We start from the raw sequence: 19880 nt of genomic DNA, 5'->3' as shown, positions 1-19880 counted from the left end.
CTAATGTAAAAGGCCTTTAGCCTTGTCAGCATTGGAAGATGGTGATTTTCAAGGTACCCCTTATTTTGGGAGCAAGTGAGCTGTTATGGTTCTGGAGGGGGGCCATATGTTTACCCCTATACCTGACTATCCAGGCCGCATGCTCGGGTAAGGGCTTGGTGTGGATTTTGGGGGCCTTAATTCTTTTTTATGCTTGCTTTGTGTTGGGTTTCCCCTTTAAAATCCATACCATACCTTGGCAGTGACCACATATTTTTTTCCCGAGGAGTCCCTCTTGATAGCCATACCAGACTCTCACCAGCCTGTACATTATCAATGAGATATTAGTTCACCAGAATATAACCCTTTCCAGCAAAGCAGCACACCAGAATTCATAGCGTGCTTGAGTGCATTGCTATAGTATCTACTCTAAAGTGCTTTTCAGTGCCAATCACAATGAATGGAACCATTCATAGAGCAGATGCATTGCCTTGTGGTAAAATGTAATAGCACATACATTATAGCTTGTGTTACTCAATGCATAAGTGTGAATAGGACCTAAAACACAAAATGTATATGAAACGATGATAAATGTCAAACTGAGTATAAGCAAACATCATTGATAGAATCATTTTTTGTTTTGTGGACATAAATATACATTAAGAGCTCAAATATATACAGTATTTAGAACTTAAATGTCAACATTTTTGATTACATGATGCTAGTTGCTATGAATAAATATACATATATTTCTTTTGACAATAAAGTATGTGATAAAAGATGAATTGCTCCTCCACCCTAAAAAGAGATGGGGTGACTTATGAAATGCTACTCCCAATAATACCAATGTGAAATATTCACACCGGAAATATAAAACCCAGTAAGTTGAAACAGCTAAATTGTTTTTACACATAACCAAAATCATCAAATAGAGCTAGTTTTAAGCCAACAATCTGGGGCATATTGATCTCAAATAATACAAGCTGTAATAAATGGCAGTAAATATAACACCCCCATATATGTCCCTAAGTCTTAGACTATGCTTGACCCTAATATCATGTACTTAACTACATGAAGACTGGACTGTTTCACACCCTTTCACTGAAATACATTTTTTTCATTTTTCAGGGCTGTTAGACCTATACATTTATACATTGATCTCAACCCTGATGTTCTGACCCCCTTGATTCCCAAGGTCCTGAAATTTTAGGACATCCCTGTGCTGTGCTGACTTCCTGGATTTCATCATAACGAATAATTGTAATTAATGAAAATTCTTATTTTGTCTGATTATGTATCTCCCATTGACTACCAGTACCAGTCTCTCACTCCCATATTAAATAAAGGTAATTTTCCCAACCCTCACTCAGCAGCAGAAGAAAACCACTGATGACCTCTCTCGCACATGTCTAGCAGCAGGCTGATAGTGGTGTTTAGGGCTGTGGATGGTGCCAGTGTGCTCAGATGGTGGTGGATTATCTCCGACGGACGAGTGGAGCTCTCATATCAAGCATCCATTTTGGAGACCAGCCACCACGCCCCCTAAAGGTTCTATATGTTAAGTACATGCACATATTAGCCGACAAAGTGCTAATTGTCTTGAACCTTTTTTTTTTTTTTTTTTTTTTTAATGAAAAAGAAGATAAAAAAGAAAATAGCTATAATTTGGAGGAATACAAGTTGGGGAGATTATGGCAATAATAGAGATGGGACTCCTAGAATCCAAAAAATAAAAAATAAAAAAATGTAAAATAAAAATAATATTTCCACGCCATTAATTAGGTTCCTTAGATAGGTACTTTTCTGCAGATTTAAATTCCAACCAGCTTTCCAAGTTTGATAGAGTCTGGAACATGTGTCATATTTATATTGTGTTGTATCTTCCATAGTGCAATACTGGTCTACTCCTAATAGCCATACTCATATTGTTGGCATATTCTCTCCATTATATAGGAATGAGACTTTTAGTTGCCTTTAGAAACAATAATATTGGAGATTTCCAACTAAATCATTTAATCTGCACATAAAATAACAAGTCGAGATTTATTGTAACAACAATATTGTTAGTGTACTTATATACAAGCCTGTTGTCAGGATGAGCCAAACTGAACTGAACTAAGGAACTTCAGGTGAAACATCCAGTTGAATCTGTCAATTAAAAAAGCCCATTTTCTGAGCTAATAGGCAAAGGGTTGTCAAAAAAATGCTATGAGTGGGTGGGCCCTTCCCTAGAAATGTGTACCAATGCAAAAAAATAAATACATGAATAAATACATATTAATTCTGTCAAGAGAAGTGATTTTTTTAAAGCACAGATATTTACAAAGGAAAAAAACTTTTACATTCTAGCCCTAGCTAGCTGCTACTAGAGAGTATTAATTTCCAATGGCTCATACACAGAAGAAAACAGAGAAAACATGAACAAAAGAAAACCTTTTTTTAACAAAAAAAATAATGCAATCCTGTTATACTTACAGGTCTATACAAAACACAGCATTTCCTGGTGGACATTTAATACACACAACATAACCTTTATGCAATTACAAAAACAACAACATTTCTCTGGAACAACATACTTTTCAGACTCATTCACTAATGCGTTTATGTGCAAAAGAGCTATCTTAAGTGATCCAGTGCAACCAAGGAGAACATAATTTACCAAAGTTATCCCAGGAAAACTTTGATTCTGATTGTTTGTTTGCAAACTATCAATAGGAGGGAAGAAATCTCCAACACAGTGTCCAGGTCTTGCAGGAGACCAGTAGGCTGTGTATGGAGGTGAGCAGAGCCCTTATAATGAAAGTGAGTACCTGTCAGGGAATGTTTGTGCTCTGTGCAGAGCAGGCAGAAAACAGACATTGCATGCAGCAGGTGGTGTACCTACAAAAGGAAAAAGCTCAGTGCATTTGATGGAGAAGGTGTCTCCATGTGAGGAATTGTTTTGTTGGACTTCAATTTTGTTACTTAAAGTGGGACAACAAGTCACAAACTACACTTCTGACTAATATGGACTCAGTAAAATTGTTATTATCACTGAGCTAAACAAACCCATGTATATATGTACATGAATATATGCATGAATTTGTTACGGACACAGGCAAAGCTGCCCTTTGTTTGCAACATATCACCACATGCTTGTGTGGTAAAGTTTTGTGCACCAAATTATTACATCTTCAGTTTTTCAAAGCACCAAATCCTTATATCCTATTTCCATAGCTGACATTAAAGTTATGTAAACATCCTCTGCTTACCATGTGTGGTGAATTATCTCCTTCATGCTCAAATGAGTACACAAGGACTCCAGGATGCACACCATAAAGAAGAGGAACCATTACTGGGGGCATCCTTTCAGATCTCCAATAAAAAGGAAAATAGCATATCTTGTGCTACTGACCCAGAGAGAGAAAAAGTATTCCATGTATAAGAGGTTATAAGGGCCACATTTCTAGTGAGTGATTGGATTTTCTTTTATGTCCTATGTGCCTCCAATCCTTTTATCACTAAAAGAAGAATAAATTAATGTGGCTGTCTCAGCAACAATTTCATGTCATTTTTCTAACCACAATTGACAGATGCAGCTGCAGGCATCCCCTCTAATGCGACATTTAGACTACTCTTCAAAGAACCTATGGAATATTAGGTCTACTTTATACCACTGTCCAGAGTTTACACAGTACACACCCTGTGTTTGCTGTAAGATAAATCCTATTTTAAACCGCAAAGTTTATGGCCCATTCTGGTCCTCCATTAATCAAAAATATTTGTGGCTATTATCTCTCAGATAAAACACTTTAAACACACCCTGTGTTTGCTGTAAGATAAATCCTATTTTGAACCGCAAAGTTTATGGCCCATTCTGGTCCTCCCTTAATCAAAAATATTTGTGGCTATTATCTCTCAGATAAAACACTTTAATGTTTATTAAAGTGTTTTATCTGAGAGATAATAGCCACAAATATTTTTGATTAATGGAGGACCAGAATGGGCCATAAACTTTGCGGTTTAAAATAGGATTTATCTTACAGCAAACACAGGGTGTGTACTGTGTAAACTCTGGACAGTGGTATAAAGTAGACCTAATATTCTACAGGATAAAACTTGCCCTTTCTATCCCTCTCTTCTATCCCTCTTATATTGCGGCCTAACCAAGTTGCTTTCATGCTTACTATCTACTTGTGGCTATTGTCTCTGAAATAACACAATCAAATGTATAGTATATATAAAACCTGGCTGTACTATGAAACTGTTTTTTCATTGAAAAATAGTACACAGTTTAGATATTTGTCTCACTTTACTGGAGCTTTTAGATGTGTTGTGGCTGCTACTTTCACTGTTCACTTCAGAGCTATTACTTAAAATCAGGTGTCACAGGCAAAACCACTTCTAAAAGGCCTTTTTTGAAGTGTGGATTCAGATCATATTAGTCTGCTGGTGTTTAAAACAAGCAATACTGAACAAGTAAAAAAAAATCAATTGCACATCCATAATATGTGATCCCAAAAAATGTGTCACTGGCACTGTCTGTAAGAATCACACTGTTCCATAACACCACTTTCAGTTTAAAGGCATCTTCCAAGTATATTATTTAAAAAGGAGTTGTGCTTTTTCGATATCTCCCTTGAAGTTGCATTAAAAAGAGGACCATCTCTCCACTGCATGGCACATTCCACTTTTTTTTTTTTTTTGCATTGGTACATGTCTACCTTGTCTGCCGTGACAAGGCCCACCTCCCTTTTTAAACTAGGTTTGCAATCAGGCTTTGCAATTTTCAGACTGCAAGCAGGGTTTGACAATTCCCTTTGAACCAAATGCAGATACTTTTGTTAATCACTAATTATAACATTAACAGCCATCTAAGTTTAAGAAACAAAGATTATATTTTTTTATGGTTTGGATCCAAGCAAATCTTCATTTAGAAGCTACAGACAAGGTTTGTTAGATGGCTGTTGATTTGTTCAAAACTAATCTTTTTGTTCGGTGTGAAGAGTTACACGTTGGAACAAAAATCTAGTCTTTATACTTCTTTCCAAACTTATTTTTAACATAAAGTAAAAAATTATTGTTCACACATACACATCAGTTTTTTGAATATTTTCACATTTATATAGAATTGGTTTTTATTTGGAAAAACAGTTTGCCAAGGCTGCTTGTATTGTGAAGCTATACCTACCTGATGTATTTTTTTTTTTTTACTGGCCACTAGTATTTTTCTTGCAGAATGCTGCACTTTGTTCAGTAGGGCTACATGTTATATGGGATTTACTAAAAAAAAAAAAAAATCAATTTTATATTTCTGTGAAATGTGTGTTAGGGAGTTATGTTTCATATAACATATAAATCATTTAAATAAGCAGTTCATGGTTGTATACTTGATTGTATACAACAGGTGAGACTTAAGGGAACTGGGAATTCTTTGGAGTCTGCAAAACAAATACATTTTGAATGTTATTGTCCAGGATCTATAAATCACAAAAGAATAAGAAGGAAAGGGTCAGGTCCAGAAGGACTATGCCAAAAATGAATGTTGTATATGTTATTCTAAAATGAGGCAAGTTAACTTCCTTTTGAAGAGGCACATTTTAATGTATAGAGGCCTAATGATATATTTTCTATAGTAACTGATAGCAATATAGTGTGCATATAAAGATGTTGACAGGTAATGAAAAAGTACAACATAAAACTTAACATCTTTCATACAAGTCAACATTTCACTGCACATATAACATTTCATACATCATAGCTTTTTCGAGGCTGAGCAGTGCTTTTTCTTGTTTTATATAATAAAAAATAGCAAAGTAGCTTCAAAATTTCCAAGTGAAAAAATTTAGGATATTAAATTCCAAAACATTTACCCATTTATATATATATTTATTTATTTATATTTATTCATTTTTAACAGCTATGGAGTTGATTTACTAAAATCGAGAGTGACAAATCTAATGCAGCTCTTGTTAAAGCATTATTGAAAAAGCTTAAGGTAGAAGCTGATTGGCTACCACACCTGCACCAGATTTTGCATTCTCCAGTTTTAGTAAATCAACTCCTATGTATTCCAGAAGCTGGTTAAAACTCCACTGCTCAATACTTGATGTTCATTAACCGCATGCCAACCAGCAGCCGCAGTTATACTTTGGCAAAATGTCTCAGCTGCGTGAATCGACCATCATGGTACGCTGGTACCATTGACGGGCACTAGGGGGCGCCCCCCCCCGCTCGCCCTCGAGCCGATGTGCATGTCCGGTGGTCTTGACCTGTCTTTACCTTGTCTTTATTCAAAATTAATGCTGTAAAAGTACTACACTATGGGGCATCCCTCCTCTTTGATTTAACCCCTATATATGGTACTTTGGTGAGACCCTCCATCCTGAGCAACCCTAAAGGGGCCATACGCCGCTTGGAATAGGCAGGATAGGAACGCCAGCCAGGACCAGGGTTACCACAGTAGGATCCTTAAAGGGGACGGTCACCAAAGATATATAATTTTTATGCTGTAACCTTACAGCAGTAAGGTAAGGGGACACCCATATAATTACCACAAATGATTGCACGGGATACCCACCTCTAGCAGCACCTTATACCGAATTATGTTTTCAAGCACCAGCACTTTATGAATTGGATATAGAATATCGCTACACTGTGCACTTTAGGATTTATATCAATGGAAACATTTATGGACACTTAATATTTATTTTTTAGAAAATAATTTTTTTTAATCTTGTTTTATTATTGATTTATTTATCTGTTTCTTTCACTTATGATTCCACGTTGGGAGACCAGCACTGTATTATTTTTTCTCAGCACGTGGGTTCATTGTCCCCCACATTCACTATCATATTATAGTTAAGCGTCTAATATTTTTTGATACACACTACATCTTTGGAAACATATTTATATTTTTATTTGTAAGTTTCTTCCTTTTAAAAGCACTTTATTGCTCATCGAGTCATGTCATGTTATCTCTGAAATCTCCTCAGATTTTTTCTTGAATACATACTTACTTGACTATGTCACCCGATACCTGTTTAGTATCAGTGTGGCCACCGCCTCTGGTTACCACTTACTTTATATTTTTTTGAATATACGGTTATTGCTATTTTTTTGCCAAAAATATGTAGAAGAATATGTAGAATATGTATACCACCAAAAGAAAGCTCTATTTGTTGCGCAATTGTCAGTTAAAGCAACACAGTGCCAAATCGCAAAAAGTGCTATGGTCTTTGGCCAGCCAAATGGTCCGGGGCTGAAGTGGTTATGGAAGTAAAATATTATGAATTGATTAGCAAAGAGGCAGGTGGCTTACATGTTAAACTCAAATCAGATAAAGCAAAATACCTTGTGCTGAATTTTAAATCATAACCTGAAACGTTTCACTTAACCAAAGGCTTTATTAGGAGAACAATGTAATAGTTAGAAGTGAAGCGTATGACAGGCAAAATGGTTGCCACATAGATATTTTTCTCTTTGGCAAATTATATGCAGGGGCAAGTTAAAGTAACACTAAACTTGGATTAAAAAATATATTCTTTTCAAGTATGTACAGTATTCTTAACCCCAAAAATATCTTCTATTGCATACATCCTCAAAATCGCTTTGCTGCTGTGGCTATATTCATTCTCCATGGTCCCTCTGTAGGAGCTTAGCCACCCTCTCTTTTTCACTCTGGAAATGAAATAGGAGCTATGGACTATGGGGTGTGTAATGTGCAAAGAGCAGTACACATTGCCACAATTAATGTTCTCTGCTCATTTCAAACAAATGGAAGAGAGGGAGAAAAGGAGATGTTCCTGGAGCTCATGGAGGATCTTCTGAGGAGCATAACAACACAGTAAGAAATTATATAATGAAAGATAAATTATAGGACCATTACATTGTGGATGTGTATGGATTATTTTTGACAAATAGGAATATTGTTTAGTGTCATTCTAATGTAAAGCAATGAGAGGTAAATTTGAGAACAGGATGACTTCCCGAATGTACAGTCGTTGGCTTTGACAGATGTAATTATGGGGGACGAACCGACTAAATTGATCTCGACTCTATACAGCCTACTCCGGGCCCGCTTGGTGGCGCAAATCACTGAACGGGCTAGGTTGAGATGGGAAGAGGATATAGGTCCCTTTGATGGGGAGGAATGGGAGGATGCTCTTGAGAACATTAAACAGGCTTTGCTTAACCTACCTGACCGACTAACGCAGTACTATGTGATGCACAAGTCCTATCTCACCCCTGTCCGGATAGCTAAGTATCATCCTGACTATGACCCGAAGTGTCCCAGATGCTCTTGTATGACTGGTACTTTCTACCATCTTCTCTGGCAATGCCCAATGGTCCAGGAGTATTGGGGCAGATTGTCAAGTTTCTACACGACCACATGGGTTCACCCCTTCAACTTGACTCTAAGAGTTGCCTACTCGGCATATTTCCTGATACCTCTGTTGATAAATACTTGGCTACATTTTTGCACTCTACGCTGTTTACTGCACGAAAGCTAGTGGCTAAATACTGGATGCGTCCAACCATGCCTACCATGCGGGAATGAGTAATGGACATTAATAGTAAGCTACCCTTGGTTAAACTGGTATATAGACATCGTGGGTGTCCAGCCAAATACCACAAAATATGGGATAGGTGGGTGGAAAATTTACATACATGTGTGGAGTGAGCTGTGTTGGAGTTTATATTATCATTGTCAGGAACTTTCCTTAATGTAAGATGTATTACTATCCGTCACCTATGAAGTGGCTAATGTTTGTACCTACTGTAATGCCTTGTTATAACTGAGTTGTTCAATAAACTTGTGCTGTTTTAACAAAAAAAAAAAATTTGAGAACAGGATGACATATGTCTATTCCAGATACCCACTTTCACACCTTCCCTAGCAGAGTAATATATTAGGAAAATAACAGATTAAAACAATGGTAAACAGCCAGAGGAGGAATACACCACACAGAAAATACCTTATAACTATTAAAAAATATATATTTAATATTAAGGTTAACCTTTACATGTTTAGGTTTGATGTGTTAGCCTTTCTTGGCTAAAACACAACTGTTGAAGACACCACTGTATAATACATGGCAGTAGAGTACTATAGCTTCAGTCAAAAGAAAACAATAACCTCTTAACCTGCTTTAGCACATATAGCTCTAATATTCCTTCTGTTGTTCATTTTAATATTTGGTATCCATATAGTCACTATATCTCTATCTTCATATTGCACCTGTACCTAAGAATGGGAAAAATGCACACTCTAAGCCCCTGTACACACGGTCAGAGATTCTGCCAACCAAATCCGTCGGATTTTGTCCGTCGGATTTAGTCCGACGGATTGTGTCCGAAACTGTTGCATACACACGGCCGGACTAAGTTGTCGAAAAATCCGATCTTTCAGAACGTGATGACGTAATTTCGTTACGATGGGACTACATTCAGGCTAGTAAAAGATTGCACTGTGGAGAATAATATTATGAGAGTCTTTGGACCCTACCTAAACTGCTTGGCTCTGAATTATCTGGGATTTATATAACTCAGATTAAAAATTAGCTGCAAGCTGATTTAATGTTTAATAAAGCTGCATCTTGCTTTAGAAAAAAGAAGTAATATTTTTTATTTGGCTAGTATACAGTAAGTACCTGAATCTTTCTTGAGTCCAGCCTTCCATATTCTCATGCATGGCAAAACTCAGACTTTGAGAGGAAAACGTAGCACTCTGGGCCAGTTAGTGTCTGCTGTTTGCATTTGCTGTCCTGGAATTAGGGATGAGCCTAACACCCCCCCGATTCGGTTCGCACCAGAACCTGCGAACGGACCGAAAGTTTGCGCACACTTTAGAACCCCGTTAAAGTCTATGGGACTCAAACGTTCAAAATCAAAAGTGATAATTTTAAAGGCTAATATGCAAGTTATTGTCCTAAAAAGGGTTTGGGGACCCAGATCCTGCCCCAGGGGACATGTATCAATGCAAAAAAAAGTTGTAAAAACTGAAATTTTTTCAGGAGCAGTGATTATAATGATGCTTAAAGTGAAAAAAGTGGGAGTGCGCACTAGCCGGGAGCTCCGCACCGCTCCGGTCCTTCGCGGCACCTCAGACGCGCTATCACTAGCGGACACCTCTGGGGAGACCCCCCCGTACAGCAGAAGACCCCGGGCACCAGCCCATATGCCGGAAAAGACCGCCAAGAAGGACGTTAACCGTCAGCTGAACTTCGGCCTGAAGGCCCGACAGCCTCCCAAGATGGCGGCCGCCATCTCTACATGCGGTGAGAACGTGACTATGACTAGCACAGCTACCTATGCTACGATCATATCTATGCCTACTATCAACCAGCAGAACCCCTTCCCTTTTCCAGCTTCCACAGAATCCCTTTTGGGCAGAATGCAGGCTGAGAATCCATTCTCCCCGCTGTCTGGCACACCTAACAGCGTTGCTGACTCTCTGCTAACCTCCCCCATTCAGCCTGATCACCCCCCCTGACATGACCCAGCTACTGAGCAGCTTCTCTGATATGCTGGCTGTTGGTCTAGCCCAAAACGCTGCACAGATTACATCTGCTATTAAAGCTGACATCCAGAGTCTGGGAGCCAGAATGGATGCCATTGAACAGACAGTGGATGACGCTGCTGCCCGCACGAACCAGAACACGGCCTGTATTCAGACCCTACAGGACCAGCTTGATACTGCCCTCTCTAAAATTGATGATTTAGAGAACAGGAGTAGACGTTTCGCATCAGAGGCATTCCAGAATCGCAAGCAGATATACAGGCGATTGTCCGAGCTCTGATTAAGGACCTTATTACTGACATCCCTGATAACAGGCTTGAGTTGGACAGAGCCCACAGAGTTTTACAACCCCCTCGCCAAGATGGCCTTCCTCGGGACATAGTGGTCAAGCCGCACTTTTACAGCATCAAAGAGGAAATAATGAAAAGATCCCGTAACAGGGAAGACATCTCTCTCAATGGCGCCAAGATTCAAATCTTCGCGGACATATCTCCTACTACAATCCAAAAATGAAGAGCCCTCAAACCATTACTGGATATCCTTTCGCAGAAGATGATCAAATATAGATGGGCCTTCCCTTTCCGCCTGCAGTTCAACTACAAAGAGAAATCATATAACATCACGAATTTCGAGAACGGCGAACGCTTACTCCTCCACCTAGGGCTCATCTCTCAGGAACTTTCCCCCCAACAAATGGAGACCCGCCCGAGCTCCTCCAAGAGGCCACCGCCGACCAGCCCTCTGACCCCCCTTTGGGTTAAGCAGCAGCCAAAGAGACAGAGAGACACCGTCCCACCAAGATGAACACCTTCCCATCCCGACCCCCTGGGGTCTGACCCTAATTCTCCGCCCTCGCCAGATCTTTTTTAGGCGCAGGACTGACCTCCTCGACCACTGAGTCCTCCCGGAACTTCCCTCCCCCACCCCCTTTAATTTTTAATTTTTCCCCTCTCCCCCCCCCCCTTTCATCCCCTTTTGAATTTTCTACACGGGCCTCGTTCACTTCCCTTTTATTGACCCTCCATTCCACCCTGATTACGAGGGGGGGATGTGTTCTTTTTTCCCCCTTTTTGCTTTGTTTGTCCCTTGCCTGTTATTTTGGTTTTGTCTCCGCTAGCTGACCTCCTATCAGAAACACGCACACACAGCCTAAGAGCCGTGTTTCTTCAGCATGTCACGTCATGTTCCCCAGGGGCCTCCCCCTGTGGGCGTTTTGGACTATATACGTTAATTGAAGTTTTGGTTAACAAATTTCTAATGTTATCTTGTTTAGGTGTTATCTGATTGTTGCTGAGTGCCGCACGACCGGAGCGGGTCTGCTTGCCACTCCACCTGTTGTGACCCTGGGGATTCATTTCCCCACGGTGGCACCAGGAATGCGACCCCTTAACGGGTTGCTCCTCAACCGATCCCTGCAATCCAAAGGGACTCGGAGCAGGCTCCACCCTGCCACCCCATACCCTGGGGAACCCAGGTATCTTTCCCTCCTGGGCCCTCCCCCCTTCTCTTCTCTCTTTTCTCTCCTTTTCTGGTCTTCCCTTCTTCTCTCTACTCACGTGTCTTCTCCCCTTCAGGTGCCTACAAGGAGAGTGGGTCGTCATAAGCCATCCCGGTTCCTAGGAGTACAACGCATCCTCAACCTCGAGACCAGGGTCCGCTCAGGACAGGTAATCACAGCCGGCACATGCTCGCACCCTACACCTCATGTCTATGGCTGATGACACATCCCATCTACAATCTCTCAAAGTAGCGTCCCATAACACCCAAGGCCTAAACTCCCCCATCAAAAGGCGCAAGGCCCTACATAGCTACCACTCTGAGAATCTTGACATTGTTCTTCTACAGGAAACACACTTCCCGAAAAGCTTTAATCCCTCCTTCCTTCACCGTAACTACCCTACCTTTTACCTTGCCAATGCCGATGACAAGAAAAGAGGGGTCGCTGTCCTAATCTCCAAACGCACATCTTTTACCCTGTCTCAAACTATTAGGGATGGGGAAGGACGTTACATACTTGTCAAAGGACATATAAATGGATCACTCTTCTCCCTCATCTCATATTACGCCCCCAACAAAGGCCAAACTCGGTTCTTTTCTTCCATGCTGACCTCCCTTTCCCCTCATTTGGAGGGCAAGGTGATCATAGGCGGCGAGTCGCCTTTGATCATGTGTTAGACAAGTCTTCCCCAAAACAGTCTCTCCTGAAAAGACCTCCCAAGCAGAGTCTTCGCATTGCAAGGCTCTTTCACGCCTTGGGCATGATAGACTCCTGGAGGGAACTTAATCCCTCAGCCCAGGACTATACACACTTCTCGGCACCCCACAGGACCTACACCCATATAGACCACATTTTCATTCACTCCTCTGACATTCCTCTAGCCTCCCACGCCGCCATAGTCGACGTCCCTTGGTCAGACCACGCACTGGTCTCCCTGAAAATTTCCGGCTGCCTAAACCGAACAACCCCACCACAGTGGCGGCTGAAAGAGTCTTTACTTTCCCACCCGGCGCACCGCACTAGCCTTGAAAATGACCTTAAGGAATATTTCCTTATTAATGACACTGAGGACATTTCCCCCAGTGTACTGTGGGGGAATCATAAGGCAGTTATGAGGGGCAAGCTCATCCAGCTCTCCTCCCGCCTTAAACGGGAAAAACAAGCTGGCATCATCAACTTGGAGAAAAATTTCCAGACCTTTTGCAAAGCGCACAAAAAGCACCCCTCTGCTTCCTCTCTTGCTCGCCTTGATGCAGCCAAGATTGCCCTTAACAACGCCCTCACCTCCAATGCTGAAAAATATACCCAATGGGTGAGTGGTAGATTTTATCTTAACTCGGATAAATTCGGACCACTTCTCGCAGCAAAACTTTCTCCCAAATTCAGAGCCCATGCCCTTCCAAAAATCAAATCACCTTCTGGTTCCCTTACACAAAACCCCAAACACATCCTGAAAGCCTTCCACGAATTTTATGCTAAGCTTTACTCTAGCCCAAACCCTACCAGCTCTCAGTCTACCGAAACCTACCTCGACAGCGTTCCCCTCCCCAAGATATCGGATTCTCATCGTTCAATCATGGATGCCCCCATTTCAGAAGCAGAAGTTAGAGCAGTTATTAAGGACCTTAGGAAAGGGTCTGCTCCGGGCCCAGACGGGTTTTCGACACACTACTATAAGACCTTTTCCGACATTCTGTCTCCTTATCTGGCCCGTTTTTTCAACTCCTTGTCCCAAGCCTCACCCCTAGACCATGCAGCCAATTTGGCATATATCTCGGGCATTCCTAAACCAGGGAAAGATCAGAGTCTAGTTAGCAATTACAGGCCTATTTCATTAATCAACAATGACCTGAAAATAATGACAAAAATTCTCTCTAACCGATTGGGATCTTTCATTGGCAATTATATCCACAAGGACCAAGTGGGCTTTATCCCTGGAAGACAGGGACCGGACCAGATAAGGAGAGCGGTGGATATTATTTCCCTTCTCAACTCGGGGTGGGACGGAGGGCCTCCTCAGGAGGGCTTCCTCCTCTCTATAGATCTGCAGAAAGCATTTGACACTATCACTTGGCCCTATTTATTTAGCATCCTAGGACGGTGGGGCTTTGGTCCCCACTTCCTCCACCTCCTTGAGGCCCTTTACTCCCACCCCCAAGCACAGGTTAGACTCCAGGGCCACCTTTCAGACCCCTTCTTAATTAGTAAAGGAACCAGACAGGGCTGCCCACTCTCCCCCCTTCTCTTTGCCATTGGAATCGAAACATCAGCTATTTCTATCAGGAATCACCCAGACATTCAGGGAGTGAAATGTGGCAACACGACACATAAATCCGCTCTGTTCGCGGACGACGTCCTTCTCTTTATCACTTCTCCCCTCATCTCGACCCCTCATGTCCTTCAACTCCTCCAAAAATTCGGACACGTCTCGGGACTCCATGTTAATATGGCCAAGTCAACAGCCCTCAACGTTTCCCTATCCCCCGATCTAGTAAATAGGCTAAAAGAGCACTTCCCTTTCTCCTGGAGCTCCTCCTCCATCCCCTATTAATTGTCCAATTTTGGTCAATTGTTCAACCACAATTACCCACCCATGTTTAAAAAACTTAAAAATGATCTCGAACAATGGTCCCTCCACAAGATGTCCTGGATAGGGAAAATTAATGCTGTTAAAATGACCCTTCTCCCTAGGATACTGTATCTCTTCCGCTCTCTACCAATTCCGGTCCCTAAGTCTCTCGTACAGAACCTTCAGTCGGCAATTATTAAATTTACCTGGGGCAAATCCAACCATAGACTCCCCAAGAAAACACTATTCAGACCAAGACGGAAAGACGGTCTAGGACTGCCCAATCTCTGGTGGTACTATCAGGCAGCACAACTCTGCCAGATATCTAATGTTTACGCGAGAGGACCTAAACCCGAATGGCTAGAGATGGAAAGACAGGCTATGCCTAAACACACAATCGATTTTCTTCTATGGCGCCCTCCAAAATCTAGACCCCCGGTCATGTCCCCTACCCTCTCTCATTCCCTCGCCCTTTGTGATAAGATACATAAGACCAACACCCTTACTTCCAAGTGGCAACGTCTTGCACATATTTTCAATAACCCTTCATTTCAGCCGGGGCAGAATATCAGGGCATTTCAATGGTGGATAGACAAAGGCATTTACAGAATAGGACATTTTCTCAACCCAGCAGGGCCACTTAAGCTGAGTCAATGCATCTCTAAGCTGGAGATGCCTCCCACAGAAAGGTTCAGGTTCCATCAGATATCCCATTTCTTGCACAAGCTAACTTCCCATCACCCCCTCCCCCTCACTGTTTCTTCGTATGAACTCTGGTGTTCTTCAGCCATAGACATGAGGGGAGGGATTTCTCTGATCTATTCGGCGCTGGCCGAGCCAATGGAAAAAGCGCAATACATGCTGAGCTGGGAACACAACCTAGGACTTGAGTGGGACCTGGACTCCTGGCACACTCATTTCAATACTGCCTTCAAGGGGATCCTTAACACATCCTTAGTGGAGGCGGACGTCAAAGTCTTTACCCGCTGGTATCTGGTCCCCACCCGCCTTGCTAAATTCTACCCTCAGTCCTCTCCCTTATGTTTTAGAGGGTGTGGGCACCTGGGATCGCTCATTCACATTTTATGGGAATGTCCCAGAATCAGAAACTTCTGGAATAAGACTTTTGCCCTGATCCGCAAGGTCACTGGCCATGCCGCCCCTCAATCCCCAGCATTCGCCCTCCTGAATGATAGAATCCCCCACATCCCCAAACACACTCAATTTCTGATTCACTTTATCCTACTAGGTGCTAAGTTGACTATAGCCAAGTCCTGGAAATCCCCTAGGGTTCCCTTCCCGAACCTGAAACAAAAAATCACCTGGATTATGTTTCAAGAAAAAACTTCCTATGCTATTCTTGACAAAGTGAAAAAAGTGAAATACTCCTTTAAATATCATACTGGGGGGTGCCTATTGTATGCCTGTAAAGTGGTGCATGTTTCCCGTGTTTAGAACATTCCCTGCACAAAATTACATTTTTAAAGGAATAAAAGTCTTTTAAAACTGCTTGTGGTTTTAATGTAATGTCTGGTCCCAGCAATATGGATGAAAATCAGTGAGACAAACGGCATGGGTACCCCCCAGTCCATTACCAGGCCCTTTGGGTCTTTTATGGCTATTAAGAGGAACCCTGCACCCAAATTAAAAAAAGGAAAGGTGTGGGGCTCCAGGCCCTATATACTGTACTCTGAACAGCAATATACAGGCGGTGCGAATGAGACAGGGACTGTAGGTTTGTTGTTAAGTAGAATCTGTTTGTAATTTTGAACTGGTACATTTTTAAAGTGTAGCTCCAGCCAAAAAATCAATTTTTAAGCTTTTTGGAAAACATAAGGTAGGGTTATCACCCCTGTAACATTTGTTTTGCTGTCTGTGCACCTCTTCAAAAGATTTTACCTCACTTTCTGTCCCAATGACAAATGTTTTTTGAAAATTTGGGGTTTTTAGTGAAACAAGGATTGGTGATAAAGCATCAGTGGAGAGGAGACCCGTTTTTCCCATATCAACTCTTACAGGAGAGAATTTCCCTTCCTAGGGGTAGATTTCATCTCACTTCCTGTTGTCTCCTTCCATTTGCAATTAGGAGTCATTTGAAAGTTGGATGTTTGAAAGTAGGGGCCTGCCCTATATGCTCTGCAGAAATTTGGACCTTAGCCACAACACTGTAAGCCCTTGCAGTTACTCTTGGTGGGCACTGGAATACCTGCTGTGAACTATTATATCAAGAATTGTAATTACATGCTATTGTTGAACAGGGACAGAAAAATTGGTCCTTTGGTGGTGGTGGTGGTGTTGCCACAACACTGTAAGCCCTCACAGTTACTCTTGGTGGGCGCAGGAATGGGCCCTGCTGTGATATATTATATCAAGAACTGTAATTACATGTCCCTGTTGTACAGGGGCAGAAAAATTGGGCCTTAGGCACTGGTGCCACAACACTGCAAATCCTCAGAGAAACTCTAGTTGGAGTGCAGGGATGAGCCCTGCTGAAAAGTATTGCATAAAAAATTGTAATTACATACCCCTGTTAAACAGGGGCTGAAAAATTGGGCCTTAGGCACTGGTGCCACAACACTGTAACCCCTCACAGATACTCTAGTTGGAGCGCAGGAATGAGCCCTGCTGCAAAGTATTGCATCAAAAATTGTAATTACATGCCCCTGTTAAACAGGGGCTGAAAAATCGGGCCTTAGGCACTGGTGCTGGTGCCACAACACTGCAACCCCTCGCAGACACTCTAGTTGGAGTGCAGGAATGAGCCCTGCTGCAAAGTAGTGTATCAAAAATTGTAATTACACACCCCTGTTAAACAGGGGCTGAAAAATGGTGTCTTAGGCACTGATGGCGGCACCCAGAACCAAAAATGTTCTTACAAGCTATCAGCATGATCATTGAGGAGGAAGAGGATAGTCACTAAGCATAACAGGATAGTCACTCAGCATCAGCATAGGCAGTCTTGAAGGGATCTGACATGTCCAAAAAAATTATTCAGTTACATCAGCAGCATCAGGTGCTTGGTAACTGGTGCTGATTCATCTTTATGAAGGTCAGTCGATCAACCGAGTCGGTGGACAGGTGCACTCTGTGATTGGTTACAAAGCCTCCAGCAGCACTGAATGTGTGTTCCAAAAAAACGCTGGATGCAGGACAGGCCAGTAGCTCAATTGCATCCTGTGCAAGCTCTGGCCAGTGATCCATCCTCAAGACCCAGTAACCCCGAGGATTTTCGGTGGGAAAGGTGTCCAAGTCTGATCTTGCCCCTAGGTATTCCTGCACCATGTAAATCAGACGTTGGCGATGGTTGCTGGAACCCATCATACCTTGGGGCTGCGGACTAAAAAATTGTCTGAAAGCATCAGTCAGACGGCCACCTTCTCCACCACTCCTTCTGTGACTGACTGAAGCCTCAGCAACACGTTGTCCAGGACCAGGAGTTTGTAACCTCCCAGTCTCTGAGAACGAGTTGCACAGACCTTTCTGCAAGGCCTCCTGAAGATGTTTCATCCTCTTCTCCCTCTGCAATGGCAAGATAAGGTCCGCAACCTTACCCTTTTAACATGGATCAAGGAGGGTTGCGAACCAATAATGATCCCTCTCCTTGATCCGACGAATATGAGGATCCTTCCTCAGGTATTGCAGGATCAGGGAGGCCATGCAGCATAGGGTAGCTGAGGCATTCGGTCCAGAGTCCTCTTGGTCACTAAGGACAACAGGATCCGCAACCACCTACTCCCAGTCATGTACAAGTCCATGGGTTTCTTGGGACTGTAAATAATCCCTTAAAGACTGCTGCTGATGCTGAGTGCTAGGCTCCACCTCCATGCTGACACAATGCTCCTCCCTCTCCTCCTTCTCCTCGTCCTCTTCCTGTGTGAGCGACGGGCCAGCAGGCAAACTGGCTGGATAAAGGGGGCTTTGAGAGGTAAGGAAGTCCTCCTCTTCCTGCCTCTGTTCTGCCTCAAGTGCCATGTGCATTATTCCACGCAGTGTGTGCTCCAACAGGTGGACAAGAGGGACAGTGTCACTGATACATGCACTGTCACTGCTCACCATCCTCGTGGTCTCCTCAAATGGTGACAGGAGAGTGCATGCATCCCTGATCATGGCCCACTGGCATGGGAAAAAAAACGGGCTCCCCTGACCCTGTCCTGGTGCCATAATTGCACAGGTACTCATTGATGGCCCTCTGCTGCATGTGCATCTGCTGCAGCATGGCCAACGTTGAGTTCCACCTGGTGGGCATGTCACAGATTCTTGGGCAGGTTAAATTCCTTTTGGAGGTCAGTCAGCCGAGCACTGGCATTATATGACCAGCGGAAATGCACACAGACTTTCCTGGCCTGCTTCAGGACATCCTGTAAGCCGGGGTACCTGCTCAAGAACAGCTGCACCACCAAGTTAAGGACATGAGCCACACAAGGCACATGGGTCAGTTGTGCCTGTCCGAGGGCGGAGAGGAGGATGGTGCCATTGTCGCAAACCACCATTCCTGGATTAATATGGTGTGGCGTCAACCACCTCTCAGCCTGTCCCTGCAGAGCTGACAGAATCTTTGCCCCAGTGTGGCTCCTGTCCCCCAAGCACACCAGTTCAAGCACCGCATGGCATCATTTGCTTCTGTACTTGCGTAGCCCCTTGAACACCTACGGAGCACCATTGGTTCAGAGGACAAAGCACAGGCAGAGGCCATGGAGGAAGAAGAAGAGGAAGGGTGGAGGAGAGAGGTGTGTCACAATCACCAGTAGTAGCATTTTGGAGGCGTGGTGGCAGAACAACCTCCAACACTACTGCACCTTGTTCTGCATCCTTCCCAGCTGCCAGCAGAGTCACCCAATGTGCCGTGAAAGATAGGTAACATCCCTGTCCATGCCTGCTGGACCATGAGTCAGTGGTAATATGCACCTTACCGCTGACCGCCCTGTCCAGTAAGACCAAGACTTTGTTTTCCACATGTCGGAAGTGCCTTCCATGAGAAAAAGTGGCATTTGGGAACCTGCCACTGAGGAACCGCACATTTCACAAACTCATGGAAGGGGCCAGAGTCTACCAACTGAAAAGGCAGCAGTTGAAGTTATAGCAATTTAGCCAAGCTGGCATTCAACCGCTGGGCATGTGGATGGCCGGGAGTGAACTTCTGTTGGCGGTGCAGCAGCTGGGGCAGGGAAATTTGCCTGGTACAATCTGACATCGGTGTACCGATAGCAGATTGCCCGCAATGGCTGTGACACACCTAATTCGACACCTTCATTCCTCCTTGTGCAGGTTTCAGAGAGGACTGAAGGTATAGTGGAGTTGGAGATCCCAGCTGATGAGGAGCAAGGAGAGGTCTG

The sequence above is a fragment of the Lithobates pipiens genome, unplaced genomic scaffold (assembly GCF_037356315.1).
Source record: "Lithobates pipiens isolate NorthernLeopardFrog02 unplaced genomic scaffold, aLitPip1_a1.2 Scaffold_19, whole genome shotgun sequence".
Classification (NCBI taxonomy): domain Eukaryota; kingdom Metazoa; phylum Chordata; class Amphibia; order Anura; family Ranidae; genus Lithobates; species Lithobates pipiens.
Note: the sequence above shows the minus strand (reverse complement) of the source record.